Below are 14,563 nucleotides of genomic sequence, written 5' to 3'. Positions count from 1 at the left end.
TAGATAGATAGATAGATAGATGATAGATAGATAGATAGATAGATAGATAGATAGATAGACAGACAGACGATAGATAGATAGATAGATAGATGATAGACAGACAGACAGACAGACAGACAGATGATAGACAGACAGACAGACAGATGATAGATAGATAGATAGATAGATAGATAGATAGATAGATAGATAGATAGATAGATAGATAGATGATAGATAGATGATGATAGATAGATAGATAGATAGATAGATAGATAGATGATAGATAGATAGATGATAGATAGATAGATGATAGATTGATTGATAGATAGATGATAGAGTAGGTAGGTAGGTAGGTAGATATGGTAGGTAGGTAGATATGGTAGGTAGGTAGATATGGTAGGTAGGTAGATATGGTAGGTAGGTAGATATGGTAGGTAGGTAGATATGGTAGGTAGATAATAGGTAGATACGGTAGGTAGGTATGGTAGATGGATGGATAGATAGATGATAGATAGGTAGATATGGTAGGTAGGTAGGGTGGGTGGGTGGGTGGGTGGATGGTGGATGGATGGATGGATAGATGGATGGATATTGATCACTTCTACCAGCCCTACCACCTTTTTTCTCTTGGCTAAAAATCTATAACTGCATTACACAGATATATTTCTGCCTGTGAAATCAGCATGGAGGAGCCTGGGTGATGAAAATAAGATACATTAGGAATCTTATGTCCCCCTGCAAAGTCTGCATAGTTCCTTGCAAGATCACTTCTTGTATTGCTTGCATGCTAGCATGCCAAATGATATTTTTAGGCCCAGGAAAATAATTTCAGGAACCAGGACCCTCTCTGACAACTACCTCAGATGTTTCTGATCCACATAATCCAGATCTCTGAACCAGTGGTGGGTCCCTACCGGTTCAGCTGAACCAGTAGTGGTTTGGCAGCCTGGATTGCTGGAACCGGCAGCAACCCAGGCCTGCCACACCCTTGAACCAGTTCTCCGGGTGGCTCCTATGGCGCCGCCATGTGCACACATCAAGCACGCACATGCAGCGTGGCCATGAGCAAAGTGGCGGTAGTGACTGCCGGAACCCACCCCTGCTCTGAATATGCCCTTCTTTCAGTAATCTGACAAGAGACTTGCTTGAACTATTCAGTTCACACAGCTCTCTCCTCACTGTGAAATAAGTCTCAAAAGTGGGGCTGCCTTGTGCGATGCCTTTTTCCTTTGCATCCACAGCAGAAACATTCTTCTCTGTTTTCCTGTCTGAGAATTAGGGAGATGCTCAAGACTGGCCCTTCTGGCCTTTGCGATCAGTTTACTCAACAGGAGGGGACGGGCACTGTAAGTGCACTGAGAAATACGTATGGCACTCCAAGCAAGAGAGTCACTTAATCAAGATGCCATCTCCAATCTGTGCAACTTTTTGACTGAGGCTTACAGGCCATATTGAGTTGCCCTGTGCAACTAGTTATGTATGCAGTAGAGGACCATGCTAGCTTTTTAATTTCCCCCTTGTAGTCTTTCAACGTGTCTGAGTGTGTAATGTTGGGGACCATTGAATTCTCCCATAAATAGCCATAGTATGATTTTTGAGGATGCAACCCCCAAAATAGGCCCAAGTTAAGATCGCCAGCCCTCGGGGGTATGGCCAGCACAGGAGTTGTGGCTAGCCAGCCAGGCCCTCCAAGTAGCAGGCAGAGACAGATGTTGGGGGAGGCATGTGATCTGGCCTGCCCCATCTCAGACGTGGGCAAGCAAAGACAGACAGTGGAACGGAGTGGGTGGGGGTCCATGCAGTGTGTCTGGTGGGAAGGATCACATGCCTCCCCCCTCTGCCTGCTGCTTGATTGGCCGGCCAGGCAGTCACAGCGCTTGGACTCACCTGCGCTGCACAGGCTGCGCAGCCCCAGAGTGCACTACCTCTTGTCTACTCACCAGGGCCAATCTCTTGCCATCACCCTGATACTATGTTTCCCTGAAAATATGCCCTAATACGTCTTTCGGAGCAAAAAATATAAGACCAGGTCTTATTTTGGAAAACATGATGTTGCCTTTCAAATAAGCGTATACATATGACTATTTATTTGGCAATTTCTTCTTTGAATTTCAATCACACAACCCCACATTTATGCATAGAACAGTTGGCAATTTCCTCTTCACTGGTCAGTGAACTTCACTCCCTTGCTTCTGAAAAGCAGGAGATGTGCTCTCTAAGGATTCCTGTTCCCATGACGTGACAGAGAGCAGGTTAGACTCTTTTATTTTAAAGTTGCATGGAAAGTTGAATTGGAATTGGAACATAAGCCAGATCTGGTCCTGCCATAAAAATAGAGCAATAAGAAAAGATAGCAATACATCTTCCAACAAAATGTTTAGGGTTAATAGACAAAGATCTTGAAAACAAAAAAGGAACATCGATGATATATATGCTGAGAGCAGCAAGAATGCTCTGTGCACAAAATTGACTGCTTTAATTAAGGAAAAGAATATCATCAACTTCATTTCTACTTGGAAACCATTTCTGGATTTTGTGCATGAGATGGGGGGCGGGGAAATGAAACTTTGATTTTGGTTTTTGCTCATTTGATAGGTTTATATAAATGGCTAGAATATTTTATAATGCAAAAGTAAAAAGTTGAGGCTGTATGTTATTACTTTATTCTATTGTGCTAAAAAGGGTAGGAAGTCAATGCTTTTTTTTCTTTTATCCTACACTTTTTCCTCTTCCATTTTCCTTCCTTACTTTCAATTTTTTTTTCATTTTTCTTTGCATTTTATACTCTGATAAACTAACCTTATCATATAAATTTGATAAATTCAGGAACATCTTCCAATATAATTGATACCCATGCAACTTTATCAAAAGGTGTCTGACCATTGCCCAACCAACATAAACCCTAAAAAAGAATTACACCACCATATATCAAAAATATATCAGAAACAACCAACAGACTATTGCTACCACCAGGCATCACTGTAGTACACAAGACAACTGAAACATCCTAAGTAAACCAAAAGACCCAGCAGCCTCAAGGAAGAAACAGAACCATCCAAATGGTACTGTGGAGCAGGAAATACAGGTAGTCCTTGACTTATGACTGGTCACTTACTGAACCCAAAAAGGTATTTACGATCCAGATTCCAAGTTCCGATGCCACCCTGCAATCATGTGAACACACAATTTGCATTTTTTTTTTTGCCAGAAACCAGCATTTCCTTCTGATTTTTGGCAAAATAAATAAATAAAAAATCCCTACCCATTGCAAGCTTTGGGTTTCTTTAATCACAGTTTGCTTAACAACCCCTGCAAAAAAATGTTGTAAAATTGGGTCAGTCACACAATGCCCTGCTGAACACCTGGCCTGCAGTAAGTTACAAATGTGATTCCAGGCTTAATTATAGCAAAGGCTTATAAACCACCCCATAGCACTCTACAGCACTCTCTGGGGTGGTTCACAATATCATCATTATTTGCACATTTCAGAGGTGGACCATGGTACTACCGGTTCAGTCCGGATCGGGCGAACCAATAGTATCATGATGGGAGGCTCCTCCGACCCACCCAGATGCTTCTGCACATCCACAGAAGCTTCACAAGCGAGCGCAAGGAGGTGCATGCCCCAAACGGTATTTAAAAAATTGCCAGCCCACCTCTGCATCATTTCCTAATTCCTAACCACAATGATGCCAAAATCATTCTCTGAGAATGGTGCTATCATTTAATAAGCCTGGGTTTTATTTTTGTCCTTGGGTTTTCTTTTGGGGCCAGTTGCAGAAAACCAAGAAGGCACACTAATATATATTTTTATTATTTTAATCTTAGTAAAACCTCTATACTGCATGAATAAATTTTTGCATTGGCTCCTCCCACCTCAAACCCCTCCCTCATATCCTGGCCTCCATTCCTGTACCTCCCTTCTTGCTTCCAAATTCTACTTTCCTATAAAAAAAAGTTTCTATCCTCGGTACTTCCTAAATGCCAGGGCTGTCAAACTCGCGGCCCGCAGGCCAGATGCGTCATACACTGGCCACGCCCACCCCTGTTTTAGCAAAGGGGAGGGAGTCACAATACGTCACATAACCATAACGTGACGACACGAGTTTGACACCTCGGCTACATGCCCTCATTTTAAATGTCAGCAGTGAATGATGCCAACCTTTACCTGCCTTAGGTGCATCTCATGTGAAAGACCCTGTCATTTTCCCATTTTGTGACCCGTTAGTCTTTTAAATAATAATAATAAAAAATAGTTGAGCAGGTATACCTTTTGGAAGTCTGGCAAGTTGCATGTTGCCAATTCCTGAGTATAATTTAAAAAAAAATCTGTTCTAAATGTGAAATTGAAAGAATAATTTGCAGACCAATTTTTTTTAAAAAAACACGGTATCTATAGGGGTGTAAGTGGTAAGCTAATCGCCATAAGCAAGCAACTGAAAGAAGGAGCAAAAAAGAAAAATGAATTTCACGAAGGAATTATTTATTGCTAATAATTCAGTCCACTTTCTAATTTGGACATTACTTCTTATTGGGCATTTTATTGCTCATTTAAAACATTTCATCATATAACCATCAATCACCCGTATGCTAAATTAGTTCTTCTGGAGCAGCATTTCAGCAGAATTAGAATAAAAGATATAGATGGGTGCTCCAAAATGCAGCACCTCCTGGGAAAGGAAGTCCTAGGACTTAATCCATCTCTGGGTTCCTACATGCATAATGCCCTTATTAACCATTGAGATGCCATAAGAATCTCCTTTCGGTTTTAATGAAGGTGAATTACAGGATGGGTAGAGTTTCCAACTTTTCTTCTACCTTTGTACACCGTGTCTATAAACATTTTTTTAAAAAAAATCACACCTTAAAAAGAAATCCAAATGAAATCCTTATTGCTAACACATATACCCTCAATTGGAAACGAATGAAAATTACATCCCGGGTTCTTTTTTAAAAAATAAGTCTTTTCCCAGTGATCTGGGTCATTAATTTTTCCCCCCTTGGATGTGCTGCACAGTCAGAAGGCATAGCTGTCCAGTTGTGGTCTTTGTGTTATAATGAGCTGCAATAAGCAAGGCCGAAAATACCTTTCCAGAAAATTTATCCTGATTATTCTGTGTCAGAATGAACAGGGCCAACAGATTTTAAAAACAGCAGGTAAGCAAAGCATGCGGCAATAACTGCATAGGGACAATAGATGTCTCTGAAATCTAAGCTCACTGAGTGGATGAATCATGAGATTTACTGCTGTAAAGTAGTGCTAGAAAGCTTTAGTTCGGCAACTTGCAAAGCATAACACCCCACTCTCCAACTGAACATAGGCTTATAACTATTTTGGTTTCATAAAAGCACTTTCAGGAATAAAACAACGAAGTTTCTCCTCCTTATGTCCAAACTCACTTCCTATTAATCGGGTTATATTTTTTTTTAGAGTTTTCAAAGTTTCTGATAATGCTCAAGGCCTAAGGCAGATCAAGAAATCAAAAGCAAAAAACAGGCCTCCCAGAAGTTCTGGAAGTCTGGAAACGGGCCTGTTTCCGGCCTCCTGAGTCCAGGGGAGGCTGTTTTCGCCCTCCGGAGGCTCAAAGAAAGTCTCTGGAGCTTTGCGAGGGTGAAAACGCCCCCCCTTGTGGTGCAGGAAGCCAAGTAGGCCACACCCACTATGGCCACACCCACCTAGCAACTGGACAGAGAACCGATTGCTAAAATTTTTGAATCCCATCCCTAGTAGCAAGTGATGATGGAATAGCAGGGAAACTGTGCTCTCTATAATTCCCCCATTGTTTACAATTGGTTTTTTTTTTTAGAAAAAGTAGAACCAAGAAGGGGGCTGGGAAAAATATGTATGTATGATGAAGTAATGGGGATCTCTAGAGTTAATAGCATCCACAGTCCCATAATCTTGAAAGATCAGTCACTGATTCTCAGAAGGGAATGGTACCCATCTTTCTCTCTGATTGATCTACACAAATATACAACAGAATATCAAACAATAAACCCAACTAGAGTTACAAACTATTAGGTATGAGGTAAAGGAGGTCTTTAAGAACTTTAGGGTAGCCAGTTTAGTGTAGTGATGGAGACACCAGGCTGGAAACCAGGAGACAGAGCGTTCTAGCCTTTCCTTGGGCACAAAGCAAACTGGGACCTAAGGGCCAGTCATTCTCCTAACTTCCAGGAAGCAGGCAATGGCAAAGCATCTCTGAAAAGCCTTGCCAAGAAAACTTCCAGATACTTGTTCGGGTAGTCTCCAGGAAAAGAGTGCACACATTTGTATGTGCACATACACACACAGGAGCTTGGCAAATCTCACATGAGAAATCTTTCTCACTAAGAGAAAGATAGTTATTCTTGGTTATGCTACTATTGCCCTCAATTCGGGGCTGCCCTCAATTCTATTGTCTCCTATAAACACAGTGAAATAAGCTATTATACAGTGGATGGAATTTATCACTGATGCTTGCAGATTAAGAATAAGATTAAGAGAATTGATGCCTGGTATAATGTTCGAAGTGAGGTTTCCATTCAACTTACAGCTGGAACACCAAGAGATATGTTGTATGTGTGAAACAGTCATCCTAGATACAATTTCCCATCATCTCATTATCTTGTCAGTATAATACCTTCACTAGGGACAATTCGGATGTAAATCTGTGAAATATGAAATAATTAACAAACACGGTGCATACATTAGCCATTTTGCATTCCTCTGGAAGGAATTTGATTCATCATCAACCCATTGCTAATTTGTCTTCATATCCTCTATCAAACAATTCAAAATATATGCTTGGACAGTTTTTATAACTTCCGTGGAGAAAATATTGAATTGCTGAATTATTCCAAGAGTTTGAAATCAACTGTATCCAATGGTATATAGTTCTGTCCTCGTGTAAATGGTCTACAATCTGTTGATTTGACCAAATAAAGTTGAACAATCCAAAATGACCAGATTGTTCAACTTTTTTAAAAAACAGAATTTTAAGGTTCACCAGATCAGAATGATGAAGCTTTTTGGATGAAAAGCGAAATATTTTCTTCTTCCTCAAGGAAAAAAACAACAGTCCAGTTGCCTTTTAAAGAAAAAAAGCACCTTTGAGACAATTATGATATGGATGATTGAGAGTCTCCACAGGCAAAACAATCAGATCTTTCAAATGGGGGTAAAGTAGTAGAAGTTAATATTGTGGAAGCAAGAAGCTCGCTCTTAATTTAGGCCAGTAATGTTTTTGAATCGATAATTTTGCAATCATATATTCTATTATGCATATTTGTTTTAAAAGAGAGAGCTTCAAGATCCAAACCAGAAAAATAGACTTTAAAAGAAAAGCTAAAATAAAAACAGATGAAGAAAGAGATGTAATTATAGGGGACAATCTTCATGTCAGACATACTTTTGATGACATATTTGTTCGTAGGTAACAATATTCTCTGAATGACTTGAAAATCATCTTGTTTTTTTTCTTTTTCTGCCCTAGTTATATATACTGGATGCCAAAATGTTACTCTAATTTCAGGTTTGAATGAATTGACTGAAAGACTAATCAAACAAGCCTTAGTGACAATATTCTGTTAGGATGAAACAAAATATATTTATTAAGTAAAAGAGCATATTAAAGGCTATATTAGGGGGAAATAGCTTGTAAAACCCATGCGTCCTAAAAAAATAACATATTTGATATTTCTAAGGAGGAAATGTGCATTAAAATACATATAGGTATTGTGTGTGCATGTGCATGTTAAATTTGCTTATTTTTTGTTTTCTCATGTTCTCAAACTGATACCGAAAGAGACCAAGACAAAATGATGTAAAGGAAAATGAATTACTTGTAAACAAAAATGATAGGTGCATCCCTTTCTTCAAGGAATCCTCGACTTACGATCAAATTTGGGACCAGAACTTCCATTGCTAAGCAAGGTGGTTGTAAACAACTGATTTTATGACCTTTTTTGCCATGGTTGTTAAGTGAATCACTACAGTTGTTACAAGGATAATGAGGTTGTTACGTAAATCCAGGTTCCCCCATTGATTTTGCTTGTAGGAAACCAGCTGAGAAGGTCAAAAACCATGATCACATGACCTTGGGATGCTATAACCATCGTAAATACCTGCAAGTAGCCCAAAGTTCTCATTTTTATCATATGACCATGGGGCTGTGCAAGGATCGTAAGTGCAAGGACTGGTCATAGGCCATGTTTTTTTCAGTTCTGTTGTAACTTTGAACAGACTTATAATGTTGTAAGTCAAGATTTACCTGTACTCTAAACCATGATTCTTTGCCTTATCCAGAGCTAGAATAATTAATTAATTTAATTAAAAAGAAAGAGGCATTTCTTACACTTACTGACAACTGTGAAGCTAGGGTATCATGTTGAACTCAGTGGTCTTAAAGAGGGCTTATTGTAGAAACAACTGTGTACATTAGCTTTCCACCTCACTGTGGTAGTTGAGTCCTACTGCATTGGGGGAGAGGTGTCCTTTGCTGATTTTGCACAGTAGTGTTTTATCCACCTGTTACGTATTGAATATAAATAGTTGTGTTAAGTCCTGCTAAAGTGAAACTAACTGTTTAGCTGACCCTAACTGTTAACCGCAACTGCTTTGGAGGGAAACTTAGAACATTCATATTTGGGCGGGCTTTTTCAAGTATGTGATTGGTTAAGGCCCCGTGGGCCCAGAGTATAAATTACAGGGATTTGCCTGTTGTTCCACACAGGGGTGGCTTCCGGCTGCTGCTACTGCTGGTTTGCTCAGGGATGTGCTATGTGCACATGCGCAGTACTAAAAAAAACAGGATGGTGCTGCCTATGGTGCCACCGAGAGAACCAGTTTGGGAGTGTAGCAGGCCGAGTTACTACCTACTTGGCTGAACCAGTCCGAACCAGTAGGAACCCACCTCTGGTTCCACAGTTCCAGTTTTGAGTCAATAAATGCTGTTGGATCTATGCTGGTCTGTTCTTGCATACTGAAGCCCACTACATAATACCACTTACTACCCTGCGGTGATGTGCAGTCAGGGGAGGCAGGGGAGGCACAGCCTCACCACTGTCATCATGAAAAGAAAAAAAATGTAGAAGGAAAAAGGCGAGAGCTGAGGTCAGGCTGAGCTAGTTGCTGCCTCACTATGGATGACTCTGCTTAACTGTTTAAAAAAGCCTCTAAAAAAGCGCCCTCTACTATGAGGCAGGAGAACTGCATGCCTCATCTAGTCTGACTTTAGGCGTTTTATGATCACTTGAGCAGAGTTAAGCAAGGGTTAAAAGCCTAAAAATTCCTGACGTAGGTGAGGCACGCAGTTCTTCTGCCTCATAGTAGAGGGCGCTCGTTTGGGCGGGGCTTCTTCAGAGGACCCGAGGCAAGAGCAGAGTTGAAATCCTCAATGAAACAGCTGGAAAAGGTACGTGTGGGTCGGAGGGAGGGGGACGAATTCAAACTTCATCCTTCTAGTGTGGGGCTTTGGGCAAAGGCTGGAGGGAAGGACCCTGGCTCGCTTGTGCTCTTCTTTCCCAAGTGTAGTTTGATTGCAGGCAGAGCCACGTTGCCTTTTCAAACATGTAATCAGTGAAGCTAGGCTGGATCCTTCCAGGACTGGGGAAAGTGTGTGTAGTCCAATCCAACTTCTGTGTGTGTGTGTGTGTGTGTGTTTGAGAGAGAGGGAGGGAGGGAGGGAGGGAGAGAGGAGGGGAAGGGAGAAGAAAAAGAAAGAAGGGAACTTCTTTCGCAAAAGAGAAAAACAAATGCTGTCACTTTAAATTGGAACTGAGCATGCCTGGCTGTGGAATTCTGGGAGTTGAAGTCCACAAGTCTAAAAAAATTTGAAACCCACCATTGGGTCAGTGCCTCACCAGCCATAAACCTCGCCGCACGTCACTGCTACCCTGTCATGGCATTGCTGCTCACTGATCTACAATTATGAAAGGAGAAGGCTCAGATGGACCAGATGGACATGACTCTTCCATTCATTCAACCCTTACGCAGATTCCTACCAGAATGGAGTAAGCTCACAAATACACAATACAAGCATGGACATAGCTAAGGCAAATTCTAAAGTAACAGCTGAGTTCGCTCTGCAGCTAGAGAGAAACTCTTCTGGTGGTTTTGTGCATTTTCTCAAGCTGCAAAACCTCAGTGACATTTGTTTCTAAAGACAGATGCAGAATCCTCCAGTCTCGGGGGCTCCCTCACTGGGTTTGTCTAGGCGGCAGATGCTGAGGAATCCCTGCTGTTCCAACTCCTTCCTGTGGAGAAGAAAGTATCATCGGAGAACTTCAGCCAGCTCCCTGTGGATGACGCCACTGGGATACGCAGCAGAGCCCGTCCCTCTACTCACATCATTCTTTAAATGTATGCAAATGGAAAATACAGGAAGCTATAAAACCTGTAACTAACGCCGAAGGAAGGAGGAAGTTCTGTATTTTAGTTATTAATCGACTCTTCAGCAAATAACATTTTTACAGGAAGGAAACAACACTAGCGTGAAATAGAAATGGCCAATCATCTAATATGACATTCCACACAAATAGAAACCTATTGGCATATTTACGAAGCTCATAGAGTTAGTGAATCCTAAAAACATTTAAGGAATAAACACTATTGAATATCATGGACTTTGGTTTTTTTTTTTACCAAAGATGTATGGTTCTGCTTTGTTAATTCTTAATCTTTTTCACTGATAATGATCCATATATTTGACTGCTATAGCAATAAATATATTTAGATGAACTCTTTAAAAAAAAATCTAACCTGGGGGAAAATTAACTAAGATGCTAGAAGATTCAGAAGAGATTCTTGAGAAGAAAGGAAATACAAATATACTCTGAATTATTTTCATTGTTGATGTCGCTTTTGTTATTCCAATCCACTCAGTAATAGGTTCTCCAAATAGGTTAAAAATTACTAAATGTTTACTAAACACTGTTCAGGGTTGAACAGTGGAATCCTTGGTGCTCTCTGAGCTTAGTTATTTGCTTACAGACATTTCATTACCAAACTAGGTAACATCATCAGTGAGTCCTTGGTGTTCTCTGCCCTCACATAACTTTACAAGTAGGTTTCAGGGCTGCCTGTTTTAAATGCAATTTTTTCCTGGAAGTTGCTACCTGAGAAGGATACGTCACAATAGGATAGAAACTCATTCCTACACTTTAGTTTCCAGAAAGGTCTTTGGGATTTTCTTTTTGTCTCTCTTGAATTTACAGATTTTCTTTTTGTCTCTCTGTGTGTACAGATAACATCCCAATCGCAATTTGTGGATGTAAATCAAAGGTGTGTGTGTAAGACACTGTTCAGAATGGCTTTCTCATACTGTAGTGGCCCTTCTGAATGCTTATAGCATTCGCTGCTCACTTACAGACACCGAAGGTTAATAACATTAAACTGAGTTCTGTATTGTTTTATACGGAATTAATGGAGCAACTGAAACGTCCACTGAGTAAATAAATTCACTCAGTAAATAAAAACCCTGTGATCCAGCAAAAACAATCCATGAAAAGAAAGTGACCTTGCTTTTCTTCTCTGCAAAACTACCCATAAATCCATTTCTCACATTCTCTGATACAATACACAGCATTTGTATGCAATCTGCCCACGAGATGGTTAAACTTGCTATTTCTGGCACCAGTGATCAGTTTTGGGGGGGAAAGATTTCATGCATACTTTTGTTCATGGTTAGCAGATTATCATCATGATTGGATTAATCGTGTGTGTGTGTGTGTGTGTGTGTGTGTGTGTGTGCATACGTGCGCAAGCAAATTCTCAAAAGTACCATTGGAAATGCTGCCAGCATGACATCTATCCCACATCTGTCTACAACTCTGATGCCAAAGTTAAGAAAAATATAACTCAACATGATTTCTAAATTCAGACATGAAAAACCTGTAATAAGTCCTTCTGGAAATGCAAAGCATCTACACATCTCACATCTCATCTCTCTCTCTCTCTCTCTCTCTCTCTCTCTCTCTCTCTCTCTCTCTCTCTCTCTCTCTCTGTCTGTCTCCTCTCTCTCTCTCTCTCTCTCTCTCTCTGTCTCCTCTCTCTCTCTCTGTTTGTTTGTGTGTGTGTCTCTCTCTCTTTGTGTGTGTCTCTCTCTGTCCCTCTCTCTCTCTTTGTGTGTCTCTGTGTCTCTCTTTGTGTGTCTCTCTCTGTCTCTGTCTCTCTCTCTCTCTCTCTTTGTGTGTCTCTGTCTCTCTCTCTGTCTCTCTCTCTCTCTCATGTCATATATAGCTGTGCTTATAATGTCATGCAAATAGTGTTCCTGAGGCTGTGTGCTCTTTTCTCACTCTGCAGTGGGAAGCCAAAGATGGAGACAAAGGCCACAGCAGGGACATGATTGCTGAAGAAGACTGCCAAACCATTAATACATTCCAGGCAGTGCTCAACTTGCCACAGTTCACTTAGTGACCATTCAAAGTTACAACGGCCCTTTCACACTTAGGACTGTTGTAGCATCCCCATGATTTACATTCAGATGCTTGACAACTGGCTCACATTTATGATGGTTGCAGGGTCACATGATCCCCTAACAGGCAAACCCAGATTCTCTTAACAACCATGCTACTAATTTAACAACTGCAGTGATTCACTTAACAAATGTGGCAAGGAGAGTCATAAAATGGGGCAAACTCACTTAACAAATTTCTCGCTTATCAACATAAATGTTGGGCTCAATTGTGATGGTAAGTTGAGGATTACCTGAATTTGTTTGTTGATTTATTTATTCAATTTCTATGGCCGACTATCTCAGTCAATGACTATTACAGAAGGACTAGTTGCTGCTCGGAAGAGGATGCCGTCCAAAGCATCCATCAGAGCCATGCTGATATCACTTGCACCGGGATGCTATTGCAAAAATTTTTGAATTTGCATCAATGTCATCATGAGGCTGATGCAAATTATACTATCCGCCATGAATATGTCATGATGCATATGACATTCCCCACTTTTGCGGATGTCAAAGGATGGCATCATTTTAGCCAGTTCTGACCTAAATATCTTGATTTGAACATATTAATATTTTTAGTTGTGTTCGGGTTTTTCAAGTTTTGTGTACTGCTTTTATTGGCAACCATTTCCATTGGAAATGGTTGCCAATAAATTTCAATAAATAAATATTAGGAGATCCGAGATGTACAACATAGTATCTCTTTTGAATCCAATCTTTAGTGACTCCACGGACAAAACCATCCATTTTACTTGTAGCAACATTTCTTTCGTCTTGAATGCTTTGAATGAGTCTTGAATTGGCCAAGACTCTAGCCCTGAGTGTCTTGTCTGCTTTCCTATCCAGATACTAACCAAGGTTGAACCTACTTAGCTTTCAAGATCAGGCAAAGTTGTCAGCTTGATGTCTACAGAGATTCTCAGTCACCCAGGTCATGTTTATCCCAAAGGTGCTTTTTCAAGAAGCAACTGGACTTTCTGGTTTTTATTTGAAGATGTTTTGCTTCTCAGCTTGGAAAAGCAGGAAGTCCATTTGCCTCTTGAAAAAGCACCTTTGCGATTGTCAGCTTGATCCTGCCACATGCCTGGCAAATACGCACATAAAGTCTAGGACCTCTAGGTTCTCTTTATGGACATTTGAAAATTTGTAAAGTATATTTGTCTCTCCTTGTTCAACAGGCAATGAGGGAAGCATGATACATGATCACAGTATTTACCTGAAAAAGGATATCTGTCTCCAGGATATCTTAAAAAAAAAAGCTTAGGCATTTTTAATCATTTTTCATTTAAATCAGTTCCATCATGCACTTAATGCTGTCTGGCGCGCATGGAAGCTGAGTGCTGATACATAATTCTGTGAAGCCTACACTATTCACAGTGAATACAGGACAAACTAGTGCAAAGCATCAAGAAACATATGCCACAGAAATAATAGCTGCCTCATATTTAATAACTCAATCTGGTTATTAAAGTATATTTGAGCTGTTGGTTGAATTATCATAGTGCGCCAAGCCAAAAATTGATTCACTTAGTTTTGGTGTGTGTATCGACTCAACGGTTGTGATTTGCAAAACATAGCTTCTGGTTTAATGCAGTGGTGTAATACAGGTAACAGTGAGTTATTCCGTGAAGTAAGGTAAACAAACCATTTCTTACTATTCTGCTTGAACCAGTTGAAATTTAGTTCTATTTAGACATGCTAGACATAGGTGCCATGGTGGCGCAGTGGTTAGAAGGCAGTATTGTAGGCTAATTTTGCGGACTGCCGATTGCCAACTGTGTGGTGGCAGTTCGATTCTCACCAGCTCAAGGTTGACTCAGCTTTTCATCCTTTCGAGGTTGGTAAAATGAGGACCCAGATTGTTGGGGGGCAATAGGCTGACTCTGTAAACCGCTTAGAGAGGGCAATAAAACACTGCAAAGTGGTATATAAGTCTAAGTGCTATTGCTATTCAAACAGCAGTTGTAGTTTGCAGGCTCATAAGCAAAAATATTAGAGCTCAGCATAATTTGGAAGCTGATTCATTAAATGCAAGGTTTTAAAACAATTACAACTCTTTCAGATCTTTCAGAAGCCTGAAGAGAAAGGGGCAGTTTGTTTGAAGGATCAGAAGAGAGGCAATGTACATACAGTATGTGTGGTTCAAA

General features: G+C 40.4%; 1 long non-coding RNA gene across 2 annotated transcripts in view; it reads left to right on the top strand.

Annotated features, from left to right (window-relative positions):
- LOC309384766 overlaps positions 1 to 14,563 on the top strand; it is a 44,036-nt gene that overhangs the window by 15,409 nt on the left and 14,064 nt on the right. The window contains exon 2 of one of the 2 annotated variants that reach the window (XR_014174115.1): positions 8,019 to 8,143. The exons of the other annotated variant lie outside the window; for it this stretch is intronic. This is a non-coding gene — a long non-coding RNA (uncharacterized lncRNA). The remainder of the gene's footprint in view (positions 1 to 8,018; positions 8,144 to 14,563) is intronic. 2 annotated transcript variants of the gene reach the window in all.

This window comes from Natrix helvetica (genome assembly GCF_964273705.1).
Source record: "Natrix helvetica genome assembly, chromosome: 1".
Classification (NCBI taxonomy): domain Eukaryota; kingdom Metazoa; phylum Chordata; class Lepidosauria; order Squamata; family Natricidae; genus Natrix; species Natrix helvetica.
This window is presented reverse-complemented; position numbering and strand designations above follow the sequence as displayed.